Source organism: Microtus pennsylvanicus, chromosome 1, assembly GCF_037038515.1.
Source record: "Microtus pennsylvanicus isolate mMicPen1 chromosome 1, mMicPen1.hap1, whole genome shotgun sequence".
NCBI classification, from domain to species: Eukaryota; Metazoa; Chordata; class Mammalia; order Rodentia; family Cricetidae; genus Microtus; species Microtus pennsylvanicus.
The window spans coordinates 181,587,998-181,606,960 of NC_134579.1; the positions used below are offsets into that span (position 1 = coordinate 181,587,998).

Genomic DNA, 18,963 nt, shown 5'->3' on the forward strand with positions numbered 1-18,963 from the left:
GAGTCATTACCCCTGTGTTAATAAATCTCCTTCCAAGTTAGGCCGAGTCTTCCCCAGCTCTCGTCTTCTATATAGTGGGTGAAGGTGAATTAAAGGAAGTCACAGTCTTACCTCTATGCTTTATCATCACAAAGATATATTTGATGCATTTTAGCAGAATTAACTTGAGGTATAAGTTATAACACTGCTCATGAAATATGCTTCTTTATCATTCATGAGAGAATTCTACGGCCAAATTTCTCAGAGACAAATATCTCTAAGATTTTGAAGTTGCTTCATTTCCTTGTATTAAACAATGTTTTCCTGATTCAAATCATAATACAATAATTTAAACAATCCATAAACTGTTATCAGAAAGAAATATATTGTTACAGATGTGAATAAAATATATACACTGTTCTAACATAGTATAAAAGATGTAAAACTTGCTGTGTTCACTATGATTACTTTATTTAATATGTGAGGAGCAGTGTTGCAATTTTAACATGTATTTATTGAGTATTGAAATGATATAGTCTACAGACCTCTAAAGGCACCATTGCTATATTGTAGTAAGTTGCAGCAAATAGCTCAAATAAGACCATCCATTTAAGTAAATCCTGACTCTGGAAAGAATTCATGCCTTGTTCTTCTTGCTAATGTTGAAAGACATAAGTTGTGACATATTTTTTGTTATCACTATCACATTAGCAAATATCAGAAAGATACGGACATCTTTAAACACAGTATTCAGAAGAAAAGTCTCTGGACAACACTTCCCCATGTCCACATATCTGGTCAGGCTAGAGAAATAGGGGGTGATAATATATATGTGTGGAAATTTGACAAAACATTCAGCATTTTTAATAGTGTTCGCTTATCATTTGATCTGTGCTATGGATTAATGTCAAGTAGAAATCATTTTGATTTATCTTGGTTCGATGACAAAAGATGGAGAGAAAATATGAGTGTGACATTGTGGGATGAGGAAGAATCTAGGGATATATTTAATGATCAGATTTGGGTCTAGTTCCTCACAGTCAGCCTGGCGAAGGACCACTTGGTGATTTGTTCAGAGAGTCATTCTATATGCTGTGGCAGCAGACAGCCCATCTGGGAAGGGGCTGTGACCAATGGAGAAAAATTGTTTCCACTGCTCTAGGAGGAACACAGATGGAATCACGGCTTAAAAGGCAGTATGCTTTCCCTGGGACCTGAATTAGTCCCCCATTTATATATCTATACTCTTCTGTAAACCACTTTCTTCAAAGAAATTCAACATTAGAATGAGACTTAAGAATATTCTCTATTTAAAAGAATCACCTTAAAATTGTAAATCAAATGTCAAGAGTATTGACAGAGTTAAGTGGTTTAGCAAACCACAGTTTCTTTAACATAAAAACACAGAGCACAAGACTTGAGGCAAGCTGAGTGCTCTGATATTCTCTGGAGATAGCAAACTTTCCTCGTGTGTCTGCAGAGACAGAATAGAGGCTGGGATCTCATGATTTTGAACAAGATCATTAAACCTCTGTGAGGGAACATACTAAAAGCCTAAAGCCCAAGCAAGCTGCAAGCCAAAGAGAGAATTTTTTTTTCTTACGGCCATCTAATGATAGTCTGTCGTCAGCAATGAAGCAGTTAACGGTATTTTCTTGTTCACCAGTGCTTCAGAATACATGAAAATTTAATCATCTCCTTTTAACAAAGAGTCTAAAATAAAACTGTAAAGGGCTAAGTTCTATAGTTATCTGTTCTGGGTTTTCTTTGATGCTCAGAGGGTTTAAAGAAAGTGTGATTGTGGCATTTAATTCTTTAGTCTGTTGCAAGTAGCCCACACTGTGAGGAATATAATGCGAGAAAGAAGCATGAGTACCTGAGATGTACAGATTCCCGACAAATCAATAAGGGCTCAGCTGAGCCTACTTATAGTAGCCACATTACAGCACATAAAGCGCTTTCAACCCGCTGGAGAATAAGACAGTGTGCTTCCTATCTGAATGCTCCATTACTTGAATCTTGGGGATAAATACAGGAAATCAAATAAGAGAAGGCATTTAATGAGATGTACATAATGAGACAAATGTATTTTTCCATAAAACATGAAAATAGGTAATTTGCTTTAGAACAAATATAGGCAAGAAATGATAAAACTTTAAGGTAAATTTTAGTGACTTATATAGGGATCAAAATTTGGGTTATCTTTTCTATAGTATTTTTCAGTTTAATTGTCTAAGCAAACAGTTTTCCATAGGATTATGAACTGCATAAAACCATGAATAAACTCAGTGCCTATAATCAGTAATTATTTGATTACAATAATATAGTATGTGAGACTAAGCTGTTTGAACTTTGATTGTCATTTATAAATATATGGTTAGTGCTATGAAAATACATCATTACCAAAGTTTTAATGACTATGTTAGAAACTGTAAAAGATTCAAGAAAAATAAAAATTAGTTTCATTTTTATCAAATAGAGAAACTTCATTTTAAGTTTTTGTTAAAATAACATATAATAGGAATATATATGTGCGTAATATACTAATATATAATTTATATGAATATATCATAGCAACAAAATATCCACGAAAAGGTAACAATTTCTACATAATTTATATCAGTAGCTACCATGATAGTGTTTAAACTAAATATCGTCAAGTATCATATAATATGTTGTTTCTTGAGTTGGGATTTTAATAGATGTCTTGTTTGGAAACCAAGAGGAAGTAGATTTTCAATTCATGTAAATGGTAGCTGTTTGAAGTTGCCTTTGAACATTAAACATGAAGTGAAATAACAATGAAGCAGTAGCATTAGTAGTTTGGGGAAGTCTTCATATGTAGTCTTATTTCATTAAAATATACTTGGCAATTATTATTCTCTTATCACTTTTCAGATAGAAATGAAAACCTATCCTACCCATCTACTAACTTGAATTATTGCATAAGATGAAAGATATGTTATTTAATCAATAGTAAATTTTGGGTTCAAAGTACCTAACAGAACAAAAGCACATGTACTATACTTATTTACTTATTCATTTCATTACCTGGGATGAGAAAATAAGTTTTCATAATAACACATTAGGACAAGCATGCTGGTCTGCTCAAATGTTGAAAACCTGAAATTGTTACATGTGGAAAAAATTGTATCCTGCTCCAACTGAAGCTGCACATCACCAAACCTTCTAAAGGGGCTGTTTGGAAGAGCCATTTGTGCCTCTCTCTTATGAGGAGAGGCATTGGTCAATGGTGATCATATGTTACAGGAATACAACAATAATCTTACAGAGAAGGCAGACAATGGGATTACTTTATACCCAGGACAGACAAATTTGCTTTTACTTAAACCTGTGAGATGAAGGACAGGACACAGGTACATATCTGTCAGATTTCACTAGACATTTGAAATTTACTTGATGAAACCTTGGCAACAGTATTTAATTATATCTAATTGTGTGTGTTTGTGTGTGTGTGTGTGTGATTTAGAAGTATATGGAAGCTTCTTCTAGAAAGCTGCTACATTTTAATGACTTTTGTAGTTGTTTTTAGGGTCTATATTTAATTTATTATTAAATGTTGCCATCTGAAAGAGCCAGATAATACATTCAATTCCAGCTTTGGGGAATAAAATTGTTCTCTTCTGTAAGAAGCAGAAAGAAGATAAAATCTTCCATACACTGTAGGCTAAAAGGAATAAATCCTTAAAAACTGAAATGAGTAGAAGACAAAATAATGAACTCTTACATCAATTGTAGTTTTTCATATTCCACAACAAATACATTATTCATTTAGAGAGATTCCAATGTTTGTACATACTTATGTTTAGTGAAATCAATGTTTATATCAAATTTGTCTTCTATAATCTTGTATGTGAAAATGACATATGTTATAGTCAATTTACTTATATTCATGTTTTTTTCAAAATCTAATATTCATTTTTAAGTGAGATATGATTGTCCCCCCCCATAGCATAGTTACTAGACAGACAATCAGAAAAATGTCAGGTTCAAGTCTTGCCTGAGTTGTAGAAAGTGTTTAAGACTGCCTTGGGCAATCAATGTGACACTCCCTAAATATAAAACCTTCCCTTTGCTGGTAGGCCAAAACATCATGGTGATACACAGATTAATGGAGATGAGTTAAATTAAGATGTAAGAGTTAGCCAATAAGAAGCTAGAACTAATGGGCTAAGCAGTGAATTAAATAATACAGTTTCTGTGTGATTATTTTGGGGCTAAGCAGCTAGGAACTAACTAGTGGACCTCTCTTTACCTACATTTGTCTTTCTGGTTTTGAGTTACCTCACTCAGTATGATATTTTCTAGTTCCATCCATGTGCCTACAAATCTCATTATTTTTCTCTGCTTTGTAGTACTCCATTGTATAAATGTACCACATTTTCCTTACCCATATTTCAGTTGAAGGACATTTACGTTGTTTCCAGGTTCTGTCTATGATAAACAATGCTGCTATGAACATAGTTGAACATATGTCCTTGTGGTACAATTGTGAAAAACAATTTTTAGGGAATTTATAAATAGTGATATCTTTGAAGGACACAGGATCAAACATTTGAATAGTTTTGCTATTAGGGAAATGGTGAGTTTTGTATATGCTAAAAATATAAATGTATAGAGTAATATAATTGTGTTGTATAATTATAATAATTGCTATATATATTTTGTATAATTATTGTATATATAATAATTGCATTGTAGAATTATAATATAATTGTATAATAGTAATATAATAAATGTAGAGTAATATAATGTTTTACTATTAAAATAGTAAAATAATATTGGCAGTCTTGAAAATGAGTTTTAAAGTAAGAGACAAATTCTACAGAATACAATTTTATATTTGAAATCATTTGGAGAATGAACAAAAGATAACCAGACACAGATTAAGCATTACTGAAACAAAAGTTCAGATTCAATTCAGTACAGTCTTTGAATGTATTTGGTATAAAGGAATGTTTCATCAAAGCATTTTTTTTTTACTTATGATGTTCTTCAAATTATACCAGGTTATTTAAATGTCCTATTGTAAGTTATGTAGTATTTGTGTTTCAGTCAAGAAATGAAAAGTTACAGGTCTAAATTAAGATAGAACTTTGAGATAAATGTTATCTAAGAGGTTATCTCTTGAATATTTGAATCTACTGAAAAAAAATATAAAAAAGTAGAAGACATGTTCTTTGTAAACAACTGTACCCCAAATAAGAAACAAAAACTGTGGTCTTATTTTCAGATAATGTAATATTTAAGGCAATAAACAGTAAAGTTGAAGGAGAAGTGACTCAAAGCTAATAAGTATACTAATTAACATAATGCAAATTAGTAATGCCTACAAGAACTCATCATGATTAGGGCTCTAAGAGATGTGCTAAGAAGAGGCAGGAAGACTGTAACAGCCAGAGGGCATAAAGGGAGGCTGCTTGTTCATTTCCCAAACACCCAGACCTGAATAATTACACAGGAACTATATTAATTGCATCACTGTTTGGCTTATTAGCTCAGGCTTCTTATTAACTAACTATTATATCTTAAATTAACTCATTCCTATTAATTTGTGTATTGCCATGAGGCTATGGTCTACTGGTAAATTTCCACCCATGACGTCTTTCTCCTTTGACAACTAGATGATGAGATATAAAAGTTAAAATATACTGAAAAGTACGAATGACAAATTCAGAAGTTGGTGAAAATACAGTGAATCTTCAAAATGGGAATAATGAGATAATGAAACAAAACTCAACAATAGACAAATACCAGAAAGGTCAATCTGATTTTTGTTTATGTTAAATATGTAAAAGCTATATTAAGAGTGACTGAGGGAAAAAAGAGACAGAAATTCTTTTTAATAATATCATGTTTATGACCTGATAGATTTGACAGGATGTTTGAGAGAGACACAGTGGAGTTCAAAGTCAATATAGTTGACAAAGCATGAATTAGACAAAGGTTTTGGAAAAGACATTGAGAATAAGGACTTGAATGCACTCTTATTAATTAAAAAATGAATTATTACTTATCCTCCTTTTTAGTAGTAAATATATTAATAAGTATTTAAGAAAATGTAATAGCAACACCCCCTTTCTATTTCATGTAAGGCATTAACATAACTGATTTTTATGTGTGATTATCTCAATGAGCAACTTTTTGTTGAAATAAAATGTAATAATGTATGAGAATAAATAAAACTTCTAATATTTTCTTACCTATATAAATAATTATATACTATTTTGGACAATGTCATAGTATTCACTTAAGAGAGTCTTCTTTCCTATTAAACTTCAATTGATTATTAAACCACATGGGAATGGGCTACTGCACTATAGTGATGAATCAGTTGAGCATTTTAGGTGTTTATAAATGAACCCAATTGGTAAAACTACATGCTCTTATCAACATATCCTAATTATTGCTATTTAACTATTTAGTCTTTAGTATATAATGTAGGTATCATGTTTTATTCATTCCCAGTACCAAGAAAAAAGTCAGGCATACCAAGGATATTCACTGGAAAGAGACCAATTGCAGGAATACAGATTCCAGAAGTTGGTTGCAAACATAGCTGCTGGGGGTGCTCCTTTATACTCCATAGTCATGGGAACTATAGAATCTGTCTCAGGGTTGGCCTAGTACTCTGTGGCAATAATAAGCATAAGGAATGTAATCATATGAAACATTTAGGCATTAATTTTTTTTTATTTTCTGGAGTGAGGCCAGAGTTCTTGGGTTATTTCTAACTTTGACATATTCCTTTATGTTGAGAATATACATTGTTTTGTAAGAATTGTATTTATAGGAGTCTTCAAAACAAGGCACAAAGGGAACTTCTTTATTCTTGGCCATTTGGGGGTGGGGGGGGAAGAAGAAACCTGAATGTAGAACTGAATATTTACAAATACACAAATTTATCCCTTGACATATTACTATGATCCCTATCTAATTTACCAAGTAAAGTACCAAATAAATCCCAGGTTCTTGATGGGATGGGAGGTGCTGTTTACATTCTTCCTTTGTAATCCAAAGCTTTTTTTCTGCCAGTAAAATCTCCATCATAAACTTTCCATATAATTCTGCAAGAAGAAGCAGACTCCAAGTTGAAGTTTTTCAAGACTCTTATGTGCAACACTTATTATTTTTTATGCATAGCCTAATTTTTATTATTATGTTTTTTTCATTCTTTCCTTCATTCCTTTGTTCTTTTTTTCCTTCCATCTTATTTATTTATTTATTTATTAAAATTTCTGTCTCTTTCCCGCCACCGCCTCCCATTTCCCTCCCCCTCCCCCAATCAAGTCCCACTCCCCTTCAGCCCAAAGAGCAATCAGTGTTCCCTGCCCTGTGGGAAGTCCAAGGACCACCCACCTCCATCCAGGTCTAGTAAGGTGAGCATTCAAACTGTCTGGCTCCCACAAAGCCAGTACGTGCAGTGGGATCAAAAACCCATTGCCATTGTTCTTGAGATCTCAGTAATCCTCATTGTCCACTATGTTCAGCGACTCCGGTGTTATCCCAGGCTTTTTCAGACCCAGGCCAGCTGGCCTGGGTGAGTTCTCGATAGAACATCCCCATTGTCTCAGTGTGTGGGTGCACCCCTCGCGGTCCTGAGATACATATTAGAATACTACTCAGCAGTAAAAAACAAGGACTTCTTGAATTTTGCATGCAAATGGATGGAAATAGAAAACACTATCCTGAGTGAGGTAAGCCAGACCCAAAAAGAGGAACATGGGTTGTACTCACTCATATTTGGTTTCTAGCCATAAATAAAAGACATTGAGCCTATAATTAGTGATCCTAGAGAAGCTAAATAAGAAGGAGAACCCAAAGAAAAACATATAGGCATCCTCCTGAATATTAACCTTCATCAGGCGATGAAAGGAGACAGAGACAGAGACCCACATTGGAGCACTAGACTGAAATCTCAAGGTCCAAATCAGGAGCAGAAGGAGAGAGAGCACGAACACTTATTATTTTTTATCATAACTGCATTTCCAAAAGATAAGGTTCCACTTACCAGGCTGATGAAGCCTTGGCATGCTCTGTGTAGCTGGATTGGAAACTGAAGCAAAGTCGGACATTTTCCACTTCCATTTGACTCTGTTTCTTGTCACTGAAAGAGTATATTCTGCATTCCAGAACTGATGCCTTCTATGAGAGAAGCTGAGTCAGTTGCCTCTCTCCCCAACAAAATTCTCATGGTACATACAGCTTTTATGGTTCTAGAAAGTTGACTACCCTAAAATCTGCTTTCATTTGTTGTTGTTGTTGTTTTGTTTTGTTTTGGTGTCTTTCTCTCTTGCAAAGACCAATTCTTTTTTTCATTTTATACATTATATTTTTATTGTTTTTATTGGGCTAATTATTTTTTTCCACTCCCCTTCCTTCCTCCCTCCTCTCCTTCTACCTTCTCCCATGGTCCCTATGTTCCAAATTTATTCAAAAAAAATCTTGTCTTTTTCTATTTCCCATGTAGATTAGATACATGTATATCTCTCTTAGGGTTCTCTTTGTTGTGTCGTTTTTCTGGGATAATGAGTTATAGGCTAATTTTTATGTCTAAAAGGCACTTATGAGTGAGTACAAATTATATTTGTCTTTCTAGGTCTGGGTTATCTCACTCAATATGATGTTTTCTAGATCCATCCATTTGTGTGCAAATTTCAAGATGTCATTATTTTTTTTCCACTGTATAGTACTTCATTGTATAAAGGTACCACATCTTCTTTGTCCATTCTTCGTTTGAGGGGCATTTCATTTGTTTCCAGGTTCTGGCTATGACAAATAATGCTACTATGAACATAGATGAGCACATGTCCTTGTGGTATGATTGAGCATCTTTTACGTATATACCTGAAAGTAGTATTGCTGGGTTTTGAGATAATAAATGAGATCTTTTAAAACTTGGAAGCTTCGGTAAAGCAAAAGACATGGTCAACGAGACAAAACAGCAGCCTACATTATGGGAAAAGAACTTCAAAACCCCACATTGGATAGAGGGCTACATCTCCAAAATATACAGAGAATTCAAGAAATCAGTTATCAAAAGAATAAAAAAATGGGGTACAGACCTAAACAGAGAACCCTCAACAGATGAATCTAAAATGGCTGAAAGATACTTTCTTAAGGAAATGCTAAACATTTTAGCCTTCAGAAAATGCAAATCAAAACAACTCCGAGATTCCATCTTACATCTGTAAGATAGCCAGGATCAAAAACATTCATGACAGCTTTTGGTGAAAAGGATGTGGGGTAAGAGGAACACTCCTCCATTGCTAGTGGGAGTGAAACTTGCACAGTCACTTTGAAAACAAGTATGGTGATTTCTCAGGAAATTAGCAAAGACCAATTAATACTCCAGTTTGTGTCAAAATTGCAATCCTCTTTATTGTAAGGCATAAAATTGTCTTGAGTATTGCAAGTGGGACCTCTTAAACAGAAATGCTCCCCTCAAACTTTGCAAAGTCTTGGTGTCTTAAAAACAATGAGGACCCTAAGAGAGACATACATAGATCTAATCTACATGGGAAGTAGAAATGGGGACCTTGGGAGAGGGTTGAAGGGGAGGAGAGAGGCAGGGAGTGGAGCAGAGAAAAATGTAGAGATCCATAAAACTTAAAAAAAAAAAAAAACACCTTTTCAGAAGAAAGGCTCAGATTTGTCACCCTTGCCCAGTATTGGTGTATCATTCTTCTGGAGAGAAATAAAGACACTGTATGCTGCTAGAAAGGAAAGGTAGAATGGCTTTCAGGTGTCAATTTGGCTCCCTGAGTCTCCATTCTGATAGTACAGCTCATGGTGATGCATTAGAACACTGAAGCAGCTGCTGCTGCAGGCTAGTGTGTTGTTGATTTAAAGGTATAACCAATCTAAGCATCCTAACTCGTGTCTATACTCTCAATACTTGGGAAACAGAAAAAACAGATGATGAGTTCAAGGTCAGCCTCAGCTACAGAGTAAATTGAAGGTCAGCCCATGCTTCTTGAGATGCCCTTCTCAAAAGCACAAAACTGACAAAACAAGATGTAGCCGGTATCTCAATACTCTGCCTCCTAGTTCCTCTGTCTCTCTGGAAATGGCCTCGGATGGCTTGATGTGCTCTTTCCTTTCAAATTTGTTATTATTAAGCCTTTATTTTCTCTTCATGATCAAAAACTTTGACTTCAAAGCTACTATTTCCTGTGTAGACTTTGAGAGGTGTTCTTTTTTTCAAGTACTATTTCTTTTGGTGTCCCTCCTAAAACAACATTAATTGTCTATTAAGCATTGAGGATGGCATTCACCCACAAGGAAACATTTGTAAAATTAGTGTGAAGAAAATAAAATTACAGTCATTACATTCTCAAGATAGCCTTGTTCAAAATAAGAGGCAAATTTACAGAAATGATCATGGCTTTGCCTACCCTATTTGTTTCAAAATCCTACTCTATAAAGATTATACTAGAATGATAGGTTTTAGTGTAGGTACAAATTAAAAGCTAAGTATTTCTTAGTGTTTGTTTGTAGAGATGACATAGCATAAGAATACATTTGTAAGGATATATTTGCACTGAACATTTATGCTTTAGGGTACAGGGAGACAGTTGAGTGGCTAAGAACACTCTCTCAGCCAACATGGGATCTGAGTTTGATCAATGGACCCAGTCTGCAGGTAGATAGGCAGCTCCCTTCATACCAGGTTCTCATGCTGGCAATGCGAGTGTTCGTACCCACAAGCTTTCGTAGCTTCTATTTCTCCTTCATTTTGTATGGGTTCTGGAGGTTGTATTCTTGTTGCCTGACATTTGAGAAAAGCGTCTTTACCAGATGAAACATTGTACCCTTAGAGTCCTTATTTAAAAAAGGGGGGGGGAGTATTTGAAGTATAAAAGAAAGAAAAAAAACAGGGAAACACTGACTGCATCCTTTTGAAATTTGAAAGTACTGAGAGAGATAGTCTCATGTGATAGTTATCGTCTATTGTATAGGCCTTGAGATTATTAAATAGTTCCAGGATTTTCTTACAATTATATCCAGCAACACAATCCACCCCTTCTCCTCGTGTGCTCTCGGACTATGCTACTGTTTGTGATAACATCATGAAAATAATCCTGCTCATTGTAAAGTGTCACCCAAACGTGAGGTTGAAACTGAATCACACAGAAAACTGGTAGAGATTGACAGTTGTCACATTAATTTTGGAGGGTGGAATGCCATTGTCCCTGTACATATTCAGTGGGGACGATTGATGCTTTGATGAATTGGTAAAAATTAAATAAGAGCACAACTCAAGAAATAAACTAAAGCAATAATAAAGAACAGAATAGATATTTCCCAGTTTCTGCCCCTCAGATTATTTGGCGAAGAAAGACGGACTAAGTGACTGTTGTCCATTCCTTTTGTATGGGAATAAAAACTTACTTCTGTTTGCCCTGTACTTAAAATTTACATGGAAAATGCAGTTGAAACTTTGTATTAGTAGCTCTGTGCAATAAAAGCACCCGGGAGCCATGTTTAATAAATAATGTTATTAGACACGACACAACACAAAGTAAATAAATATATTTAACTCTTGGCTGGTTGAACATTGCACAAAGAAATTTTTAAATAGTTAGCCTGTTTTGTGTTTCAGCATAATACTCATGGTGTTACTTCCCTGATCTTCCTCAAGGTTTATGTTTTAATAATGAAAAAAAATTGCATGGAGACTGTTACAATAAGAAGTGGGGCTCTGAATAGTAGAAAGAGTGGCACGACTCAGCAATAAACAGTCGTTTATGGGATATAATTGTTGTTCATTTCTCTTTCATTAACACATATAACCTGCTAGAAGAACGAATCCAATTGTAGTTACAGGACTCCAGGGTTTTCACACTTACTGGTATAATACATAAAACTCAAGTAATCAAGGATATTTCAAAAATTGTCATCTTTCCCATAGTATAAAAATGAGACATTTTGTAGCAAAGTGGCTGCATTTGTACTACGGGGACACTCTGTTCCTTCTGAGTGTTGATGGAAAAATCTCTGGTGACAAGTCTTCAAACCTTTTATTTGAATCACGGCTGAAACTGAGTGTGATGCACTCAATTAAGCCTGATGGGAGTCCCAGTTATCAGACAATTTGGTGTGCTCTGCTATTCCTCCTGATCATATCTGTGGCCATCCGGGCACTCTGAAGAGCTCCCTAGGACAGTACCCGCTAAGCCAGGTTTATCAGGAGGCTGCAGAATGAATGGACTTGAGTTTCTGCACTCTGGTTTTATGAGAACATTTAATACACCAAGCAGTTTTTACACCCAGAGCCCCCACCCATTACTTAGTTTTTAATGCATTTATACAGTATATTAACAGCGGCGTCATAGCGCGTTGTATAATGAACTCTATTCTTCTTGTCTTTTTGGCTTCCTGTTTCTTTTTTCTCAATGAGGAAGACGGAAAAAATAACTGAGCTCAATATTGCCAAATAGCCAAATAATTAGTGCTGCTGGGCATGATTTTTCCCTTTAAGTTATCCCTCAAGGCATGTAAAGCAAGGAGCATTGATTTGAAAACAAAGGAAGCAGACTATTAACCAATAGAAATAGTGATGTGAGCTATATAGTATAATAAAACTATTAATTCTTTATGAAACAGTGAGACTGGAGTGAGTCACTGCAATCTTCTTACCATGGAAGAATGAGCTCTATAGTCTGCAACTAATTCCATGTTTACTAAGAATATAAAGTGTAGCAGAGTTTCAGTTATCTTTTAGATAAGTTAAAACAAACCTAACAACGTATTGTAGATGCAGTTTATAAGAGCTTTAACATTCCATCTCTACATAACTTTCCCAATGGCAAGTCCTTCGTTTTCTGAATGACTGTAGCAGAATATTAAGTATTCTCTACAGAGTCACAAGTGACAGACTTCACAAGGGAGAAATTCTGTCAATCTGAAATGCAAAGAAATCAAAATTTAGGAATTTTTTTCTGTAAAAATTGTGGAAATATTAATCTGAAGACTGAACTAGGAGGGAAATGAAAATAATTACATATTCAGAAATTAAAATAAGCTACTGCGGTTTGCATGATAAATGTGTTGTTCCCATAAAAGTCTCTTTTCACAAATGGTACAAATGATTACTCAAGGTATTGATAGCGGAGAGTGTTGGGTTTGTTTCATACTATTAGAGAATATTTATATTGTATATAAATATTATTATAAGTCATTTTAACCATATCATTAGAAAGGTATCAAATTACATTTCTCACGGTGCATTAAAGAAGAAAACAAAACTACGTGAAGAAACAGTATTTGGAGAGTAGTGTGCCATTGTTCTGCATATGTTATTTATCTCCCTCCAATCTCCAGGGTCTGTTCCATTACATCCATCTTTCCTTTTTTATGAAACTGCCCACGCCCTTGAAAAGTATGCCTTTCCCACAGAGAAGGAAGCTAGTCTCTGCAGTTCTTTAGATTCACTACCCTCAGATTGTTTGAGTGTTTTTTGTTTGTCCTAAATAATAAGTTGCCTTAAAGAAACCTAATCTAAGTTTATTTCATGCTGAGCAGTTTTCTTTAAGAAAGCATAGACATTTGGACCATATAAGCACAATTCTTGGCTTGACTAGATAAAAGGCTGGCATATTTGGTGAATTAACCTAAAATATCTTCTATAATCAGAGAATTCTTTTCCCCTTTATGGGGTAACTTTAGTATATATGCTACAGCTACATACATCCAAGTCACTGACAAATATACTTCTTTATTATATTTCTAATTCTTATTCAGATTTACAAGAAAATAAGAATAAACCTTATTAATATTTTCATTTAAACACCTAAAAGACAAATCTTTCCTAAAAATGTTCAACCGATATATGTCCTCACAACTGGACTAGCTTAATATAAAAACACAAGACCTTTCAATTTTTATTACAAAAAATTTTATTATTTGTGAAAATATAAAGTGAAGTTTGTACTTTATTTAGGAAAGGATTCACTAAGAATAGAACCCAGGGTCATGTGCATTTCATCCAGAATCAACACTAACTCACATCTTAACCCTAATGTTTCTCTATGTGTAATAAAACACTGGATAGGAAAAAGGATGCTGTGAAAAATTTTATATTTAGAAATAAACCATATTGTAGCAAGGACTCGAATCACAAGAGGAAAATCGATTTAATAATAAGCTTAAGTTGCAGGTACAGTTGGATTAAACTAAGTAGGCATCGAGGTAGTGAAAAGTATGTGAATTGATATTAATTAAAAGTACATCTGGTTAAAATTACGGTTACTGTTCTATGAAGTTAATTACAGACTTACTAATATATTGAATACAGCACATACTAAGAAAATGAAGAAGATTGGCTTCTGGCTTTGTAGTCTGGACATTTCAAATTTGTTACTTCAATATGCTGAGATAGAAAAATCAGTGATGACAGTGGAAAGAGAAAGTAAGTTTGTGTATGGAATTATTTCTCCTATAGTGTAGGCTTGAGTTGCCCATTTGATATACATAGTAAAACAGTCTTTAGTCCACATAAATATTGAATTCAAGGAGATTTAAAAAAGGTACATGAATTTGAGTCAGTACATTAGTGGAGTTTGAGAGTTCCTGGAAGAGTAAGATTTCTAGGACAGGATGGGCATAAGATCTCTGCTTTGATTCTCTATGGCTCCTTAGAAACAGAGCAAAGGGAATGCACAGGAAGAGACAAAAGGATGCTGTTCTTCTAGGAAGGAAGGAACTAGGAATATGAGTTGTGGAAATTTTCTTTAAGTACTTAAAAAGAATGGATACTATGCTGTGACAAAAATTAAAATTAAAACATAAATATTAAACATGCAAAAGTAGAACTCAGTGCCCACTCTGATACAAATGGTTTTAGAAAAGAAATAAGGAGAAACTGTTACATGGGGCGAAGTGAGCGGATGCACAATGGGTAAAGTAAGATTTTCCTTTGGCTGTTGCTTTAGGTAACAGAAGAAAAGTGAACGTGGACATTTTATAATTTATATTAAGCTCAGCCCACAGTCTGCATGAATTTCACATCTACCGAATCAAAAAAACAGGGATCAAAAATATTTTTGACATGTGTCTTTTCTGAACATGTATGGAGTATAGTTGATATTATTTTGACAAATATCTTGACATTAATGCCTAAACATTAATATATCAACCACTCACGACTATTTCATCACATTCATTATGATCAATCACCTAACATTCAGTATGTGTATAGATGTTATACAATATGCCAATGCCATTTTTATTTAACTGAGGGACTTGAGCATCATGGACTTGAGTGTCTTAAGCACACCTATACAAGTCTATGTCAAGTACAAAGGATTACTGAGCTTGTTTTACTGAAAGCTGACACTGGTGCTTGTGGCTTTTTGCTGAGGGAACAATATGGCAAGAAGTTGAAACTGGTAGAGGTGCAAAGTTCCTGAGCAACTGAGAGAAAGTGGACACTAGGACTCAACATCAGAGAAAAAATGCTACTGATTCTTCCATCAGTTCCATCAGAAGAAAATCTGGGGCAAGACTGGAAATTGTGGCAGAATGGTGGATTTGGTTGGAAGACAGTAAAGAAATTTGCTGAAATACTCCAATGTTCTGCAATTAAATACAGGACAAAGTAAGAACAATTTGGGTGAGAAATGAGGCACTGAAGTTTTGAAAAAGACAATAAAGTGCATATGAATGCAATGACCTACCTACAAGAATTACTAAGAATCAATTTTGGGGGGAGAACATACATACACACACATACACATATCAATATGATGGCCAAATGTTCATTGGGACAAGTGAAAGTCATGGAGAAAGGAAGATCAAAGAGCAATAACGTAAGCCTTGAATTGTTATTATGTTATCTCTCTCTTCCTTTAAACCAATTAAACAAATTAGATTCTAAGGACTGACTAATGAGCAAGCCTGCCTAGGAATTTTGTGTGTTGGCTTCTTCTACATGAGGTTTTCATCTAATACTCAAATGTCACTAATAATTAAAAACAAACTATAAGGAGTTCCTCATAAATTTCATTAGAAACTGTGGCAAAATATTATGTATAAATATGGAAAAATATTACCTATAGTGGGGAATAATATATGCTAACAGATTAAACAGTATTACTAGATTTGCAAAATAATAACTAGTATATATAGGTAGCAATTTAGTGTTCTCTGAAAATTGGTAGAGTTTAAAGCTATAAAAACAAAATGATTCTGTAGGACAGTAGTTTGGGGTGTTATTCCTTCTGACAAGGTTTGTGTATCTCTACTTTCTCACGTCCTATATCTGGTTCTCCTTACATAGGTATCTGATCTAGAGTTACTATTTGAAGGAGGTTCTCAGAATATTTGACATAAAGCTTGTGCTCCGATTCTCACCCTTATAGCATTCTGTACATCCATTTGCATCTACTTTTTCTTCGTATAATGTCTGTCTCTCCTCTGAAAACCGCCTTTGATTGTTCACTGTGTAATAAGGAAATTACAATCAGATGCGCAATACATGTTTTTTCCTTTTATTTCTGAGATTCAAGTTGCATCATCTTCCCATTCCCTTTTCTCTCTCAAAACTCTCCTATGTACTTCTTACTCTTTCAAATTCATTATTTCTTTTTTTCATTAAATACTGTCACATGTACGTGTGTCTGTGTGTGTGCGTGTGCATGTGTGTATATATGCTGCATTTATGTATAATATATAAATGCATATATACATTTTCAGGGCTGACCATTTGGCATTGGATGCCCAAGTGGTATGCCCTTTCCTCAAAAAGTATATTTCTTTCCTTCTCAGAATTCCTCAATTACCTGTAGCTCCTTGTGTATGGCTGAGGCCTGATGAGTTGTCCCCTGTCACTTTGGCAAGACTATTGCTGTTGTATCTGTTATGCTCATTTTTAGGGAGACAAGTTGGTGAGACTTTATGAGCATAATTATGGGATTAGTAGGAGGTTGTCCTGTGATTCTCTACCTTATAAAATTTTCCTGCTCCAACTTCTGCAGTGTTCCCTGAGCCTTAAGTTCAGGAATATTTTGTCAGTGTTCTCACTGGGAGTAGGCTCCACAACTCTGAATGTTTATTGGTTGTGGTTCTCTATAACTGTCTCCATCTGTTACAAAATAATATTTATAAACTGACCATAAGGGAAATACAGACTGAACATCCCTATCCCAAAATCACAAATCTAAAGTCTTCTTAAATTCAGAACTTTACATTGACATAGTACAATACTACCCCCATGAACCTTTATTTCATGCACAAAGGCTTCAAAAATACTATATCAAATAATAAAACATGTGTAAAAACTATGTATGAAATGCAAATGAATTTCCTTTATATTTGGCTTCCAAATATATTCTCTCTCCTCCCACCTCTCTCTCTCTCTCTCTCTCTCTCTCTCTCTCTCTCTCTCTCTCTCTCTCTCTCTCTCTCTCTCTGTCTCTCTCACACACACACACACACAGAGAGAGAGAGAGAGGGGCAAAAAAATTAAGTCTTAAAAATTATATTGGAGAAAGGATAATCAACCTATGATTTACTTTAATTAACTTGATATAATTAATTTCATGCCAGTATGCCTTTAGATCAGTACTTGTTCACCTAGTAAGATATAAGTTATTTAGTTACCAGTAAACTGTCTCATGGAAAAAATTGTTGCCTTAATTTAACAGTTGAAAATTTCATCCCTAAAACAACAAAATGAAGTAGAATAAAAAAATGAGAAATGTTGCTTCTCATTTAGTCAGGATATTTTCTTTTCACTTGTGGCGATCAGTTCATGAAGAGATGCGATCAAAACTGTTTCTTTAGCCAAGAAAATGACTCAGTGGTCAGAGAAAACATAAATGAAGGTGGCAGAGAGTTTCTCAGTGAGAGTGGACATGACTATCCCGAGTAGGATTCCCTGCTATCATGCTCATCCTCAAGTGATGGGGATTGAAGTGCACTCTCCTAAGCAGTGAACATGGACTGTGCTCTGGGTAGAGTCAGTTCGTGGTTACAGGGAGGAGAAACTGGGAATAGCTGTGAGGCTTGAGGTGTTTGTGTGGAGAAGCAGTTCATTTCTTTCATGTTATAGAGGCCTCTAATTGCAGCTATAACGGCCCTAACAAAACAAGGTATGAAATACACAACTCTTGACTAATACTGGCTCCGCTAAGTCACATACCAATGTTATTTCCTCTGAGCCACAAGCACACATACAGACATACAAAAATGAATTCATTTCATTCAAGTATGTTTAAATGAGATTGGAGAAATGACCTCTTGGTGAGATTATTGTAATGAACTTGAATCAATAATTTTTTTTACTGTAAAAAGCATAAACTGTTTTCAATCTGTTGTTAATTTTTGCTTGAATAAAATGCTTTCATTAAAACTGATGGAAAAATGATGATAAGACATCATTCATACATTTTTAAAGGCATCAAAAAATCTTCTATCAGGAAAATTAAACCTGAAATATGCATTATATATTTCCTCAAATTTAATTTGAGGAATTTATTTATTTTGATACATAAATCAAATTTAGAAAAAAACAGATTTAGAAGTTTTCATAGAACATGGGATATAAAAAAACTTTGGAATCAGTCTTAAGTTTTTACAAATTAGTCGCTTTCTATATATCTAGCCCAAATCCTTTTTATTGAGCATAAAGAAAAATGTGATACATCTTAAAACTTCTTTCTTTTTTAAAAACGTGAAATTATTATCCTCCATTGATAAGAGCCACTTATTTTACTTTGAATTAGTTTTTCTTAATGAGAAAATGAATAAAAACCCATGTCATTAATGGTGTTTGCTTTTATCTAGAGGTAGCCTAATTTGTAAAAGGAAACAAGTTTCCTTAAAAATAGACCTATTGACTACAATTTGACTACACTTATCTACCTACACATTAACGTTTTTAATCAGCCAATTATCCTTAGTGAAAGAAATTTTATGTCATCATCAATATTGATGGATGCTTGCTAAACAGCATTATAT

The 18,963-nt window shown here is 34.3% G+C and overlaps 1 protein-coding gene across 6 annotated transcripts in view; it reads left to right on the forward strand.

Annotated features, from left to right (window-relative positions):
• Window positions 1-18,963, forward strand: part of Nkain2 (sodium/potassium transporting ATPase interacting 2) — a 1,019,122-nt gene that overhangs the window by 509,844 nt on the left and 490,315 nt on the right. The window lies entirely within an intron of this gene.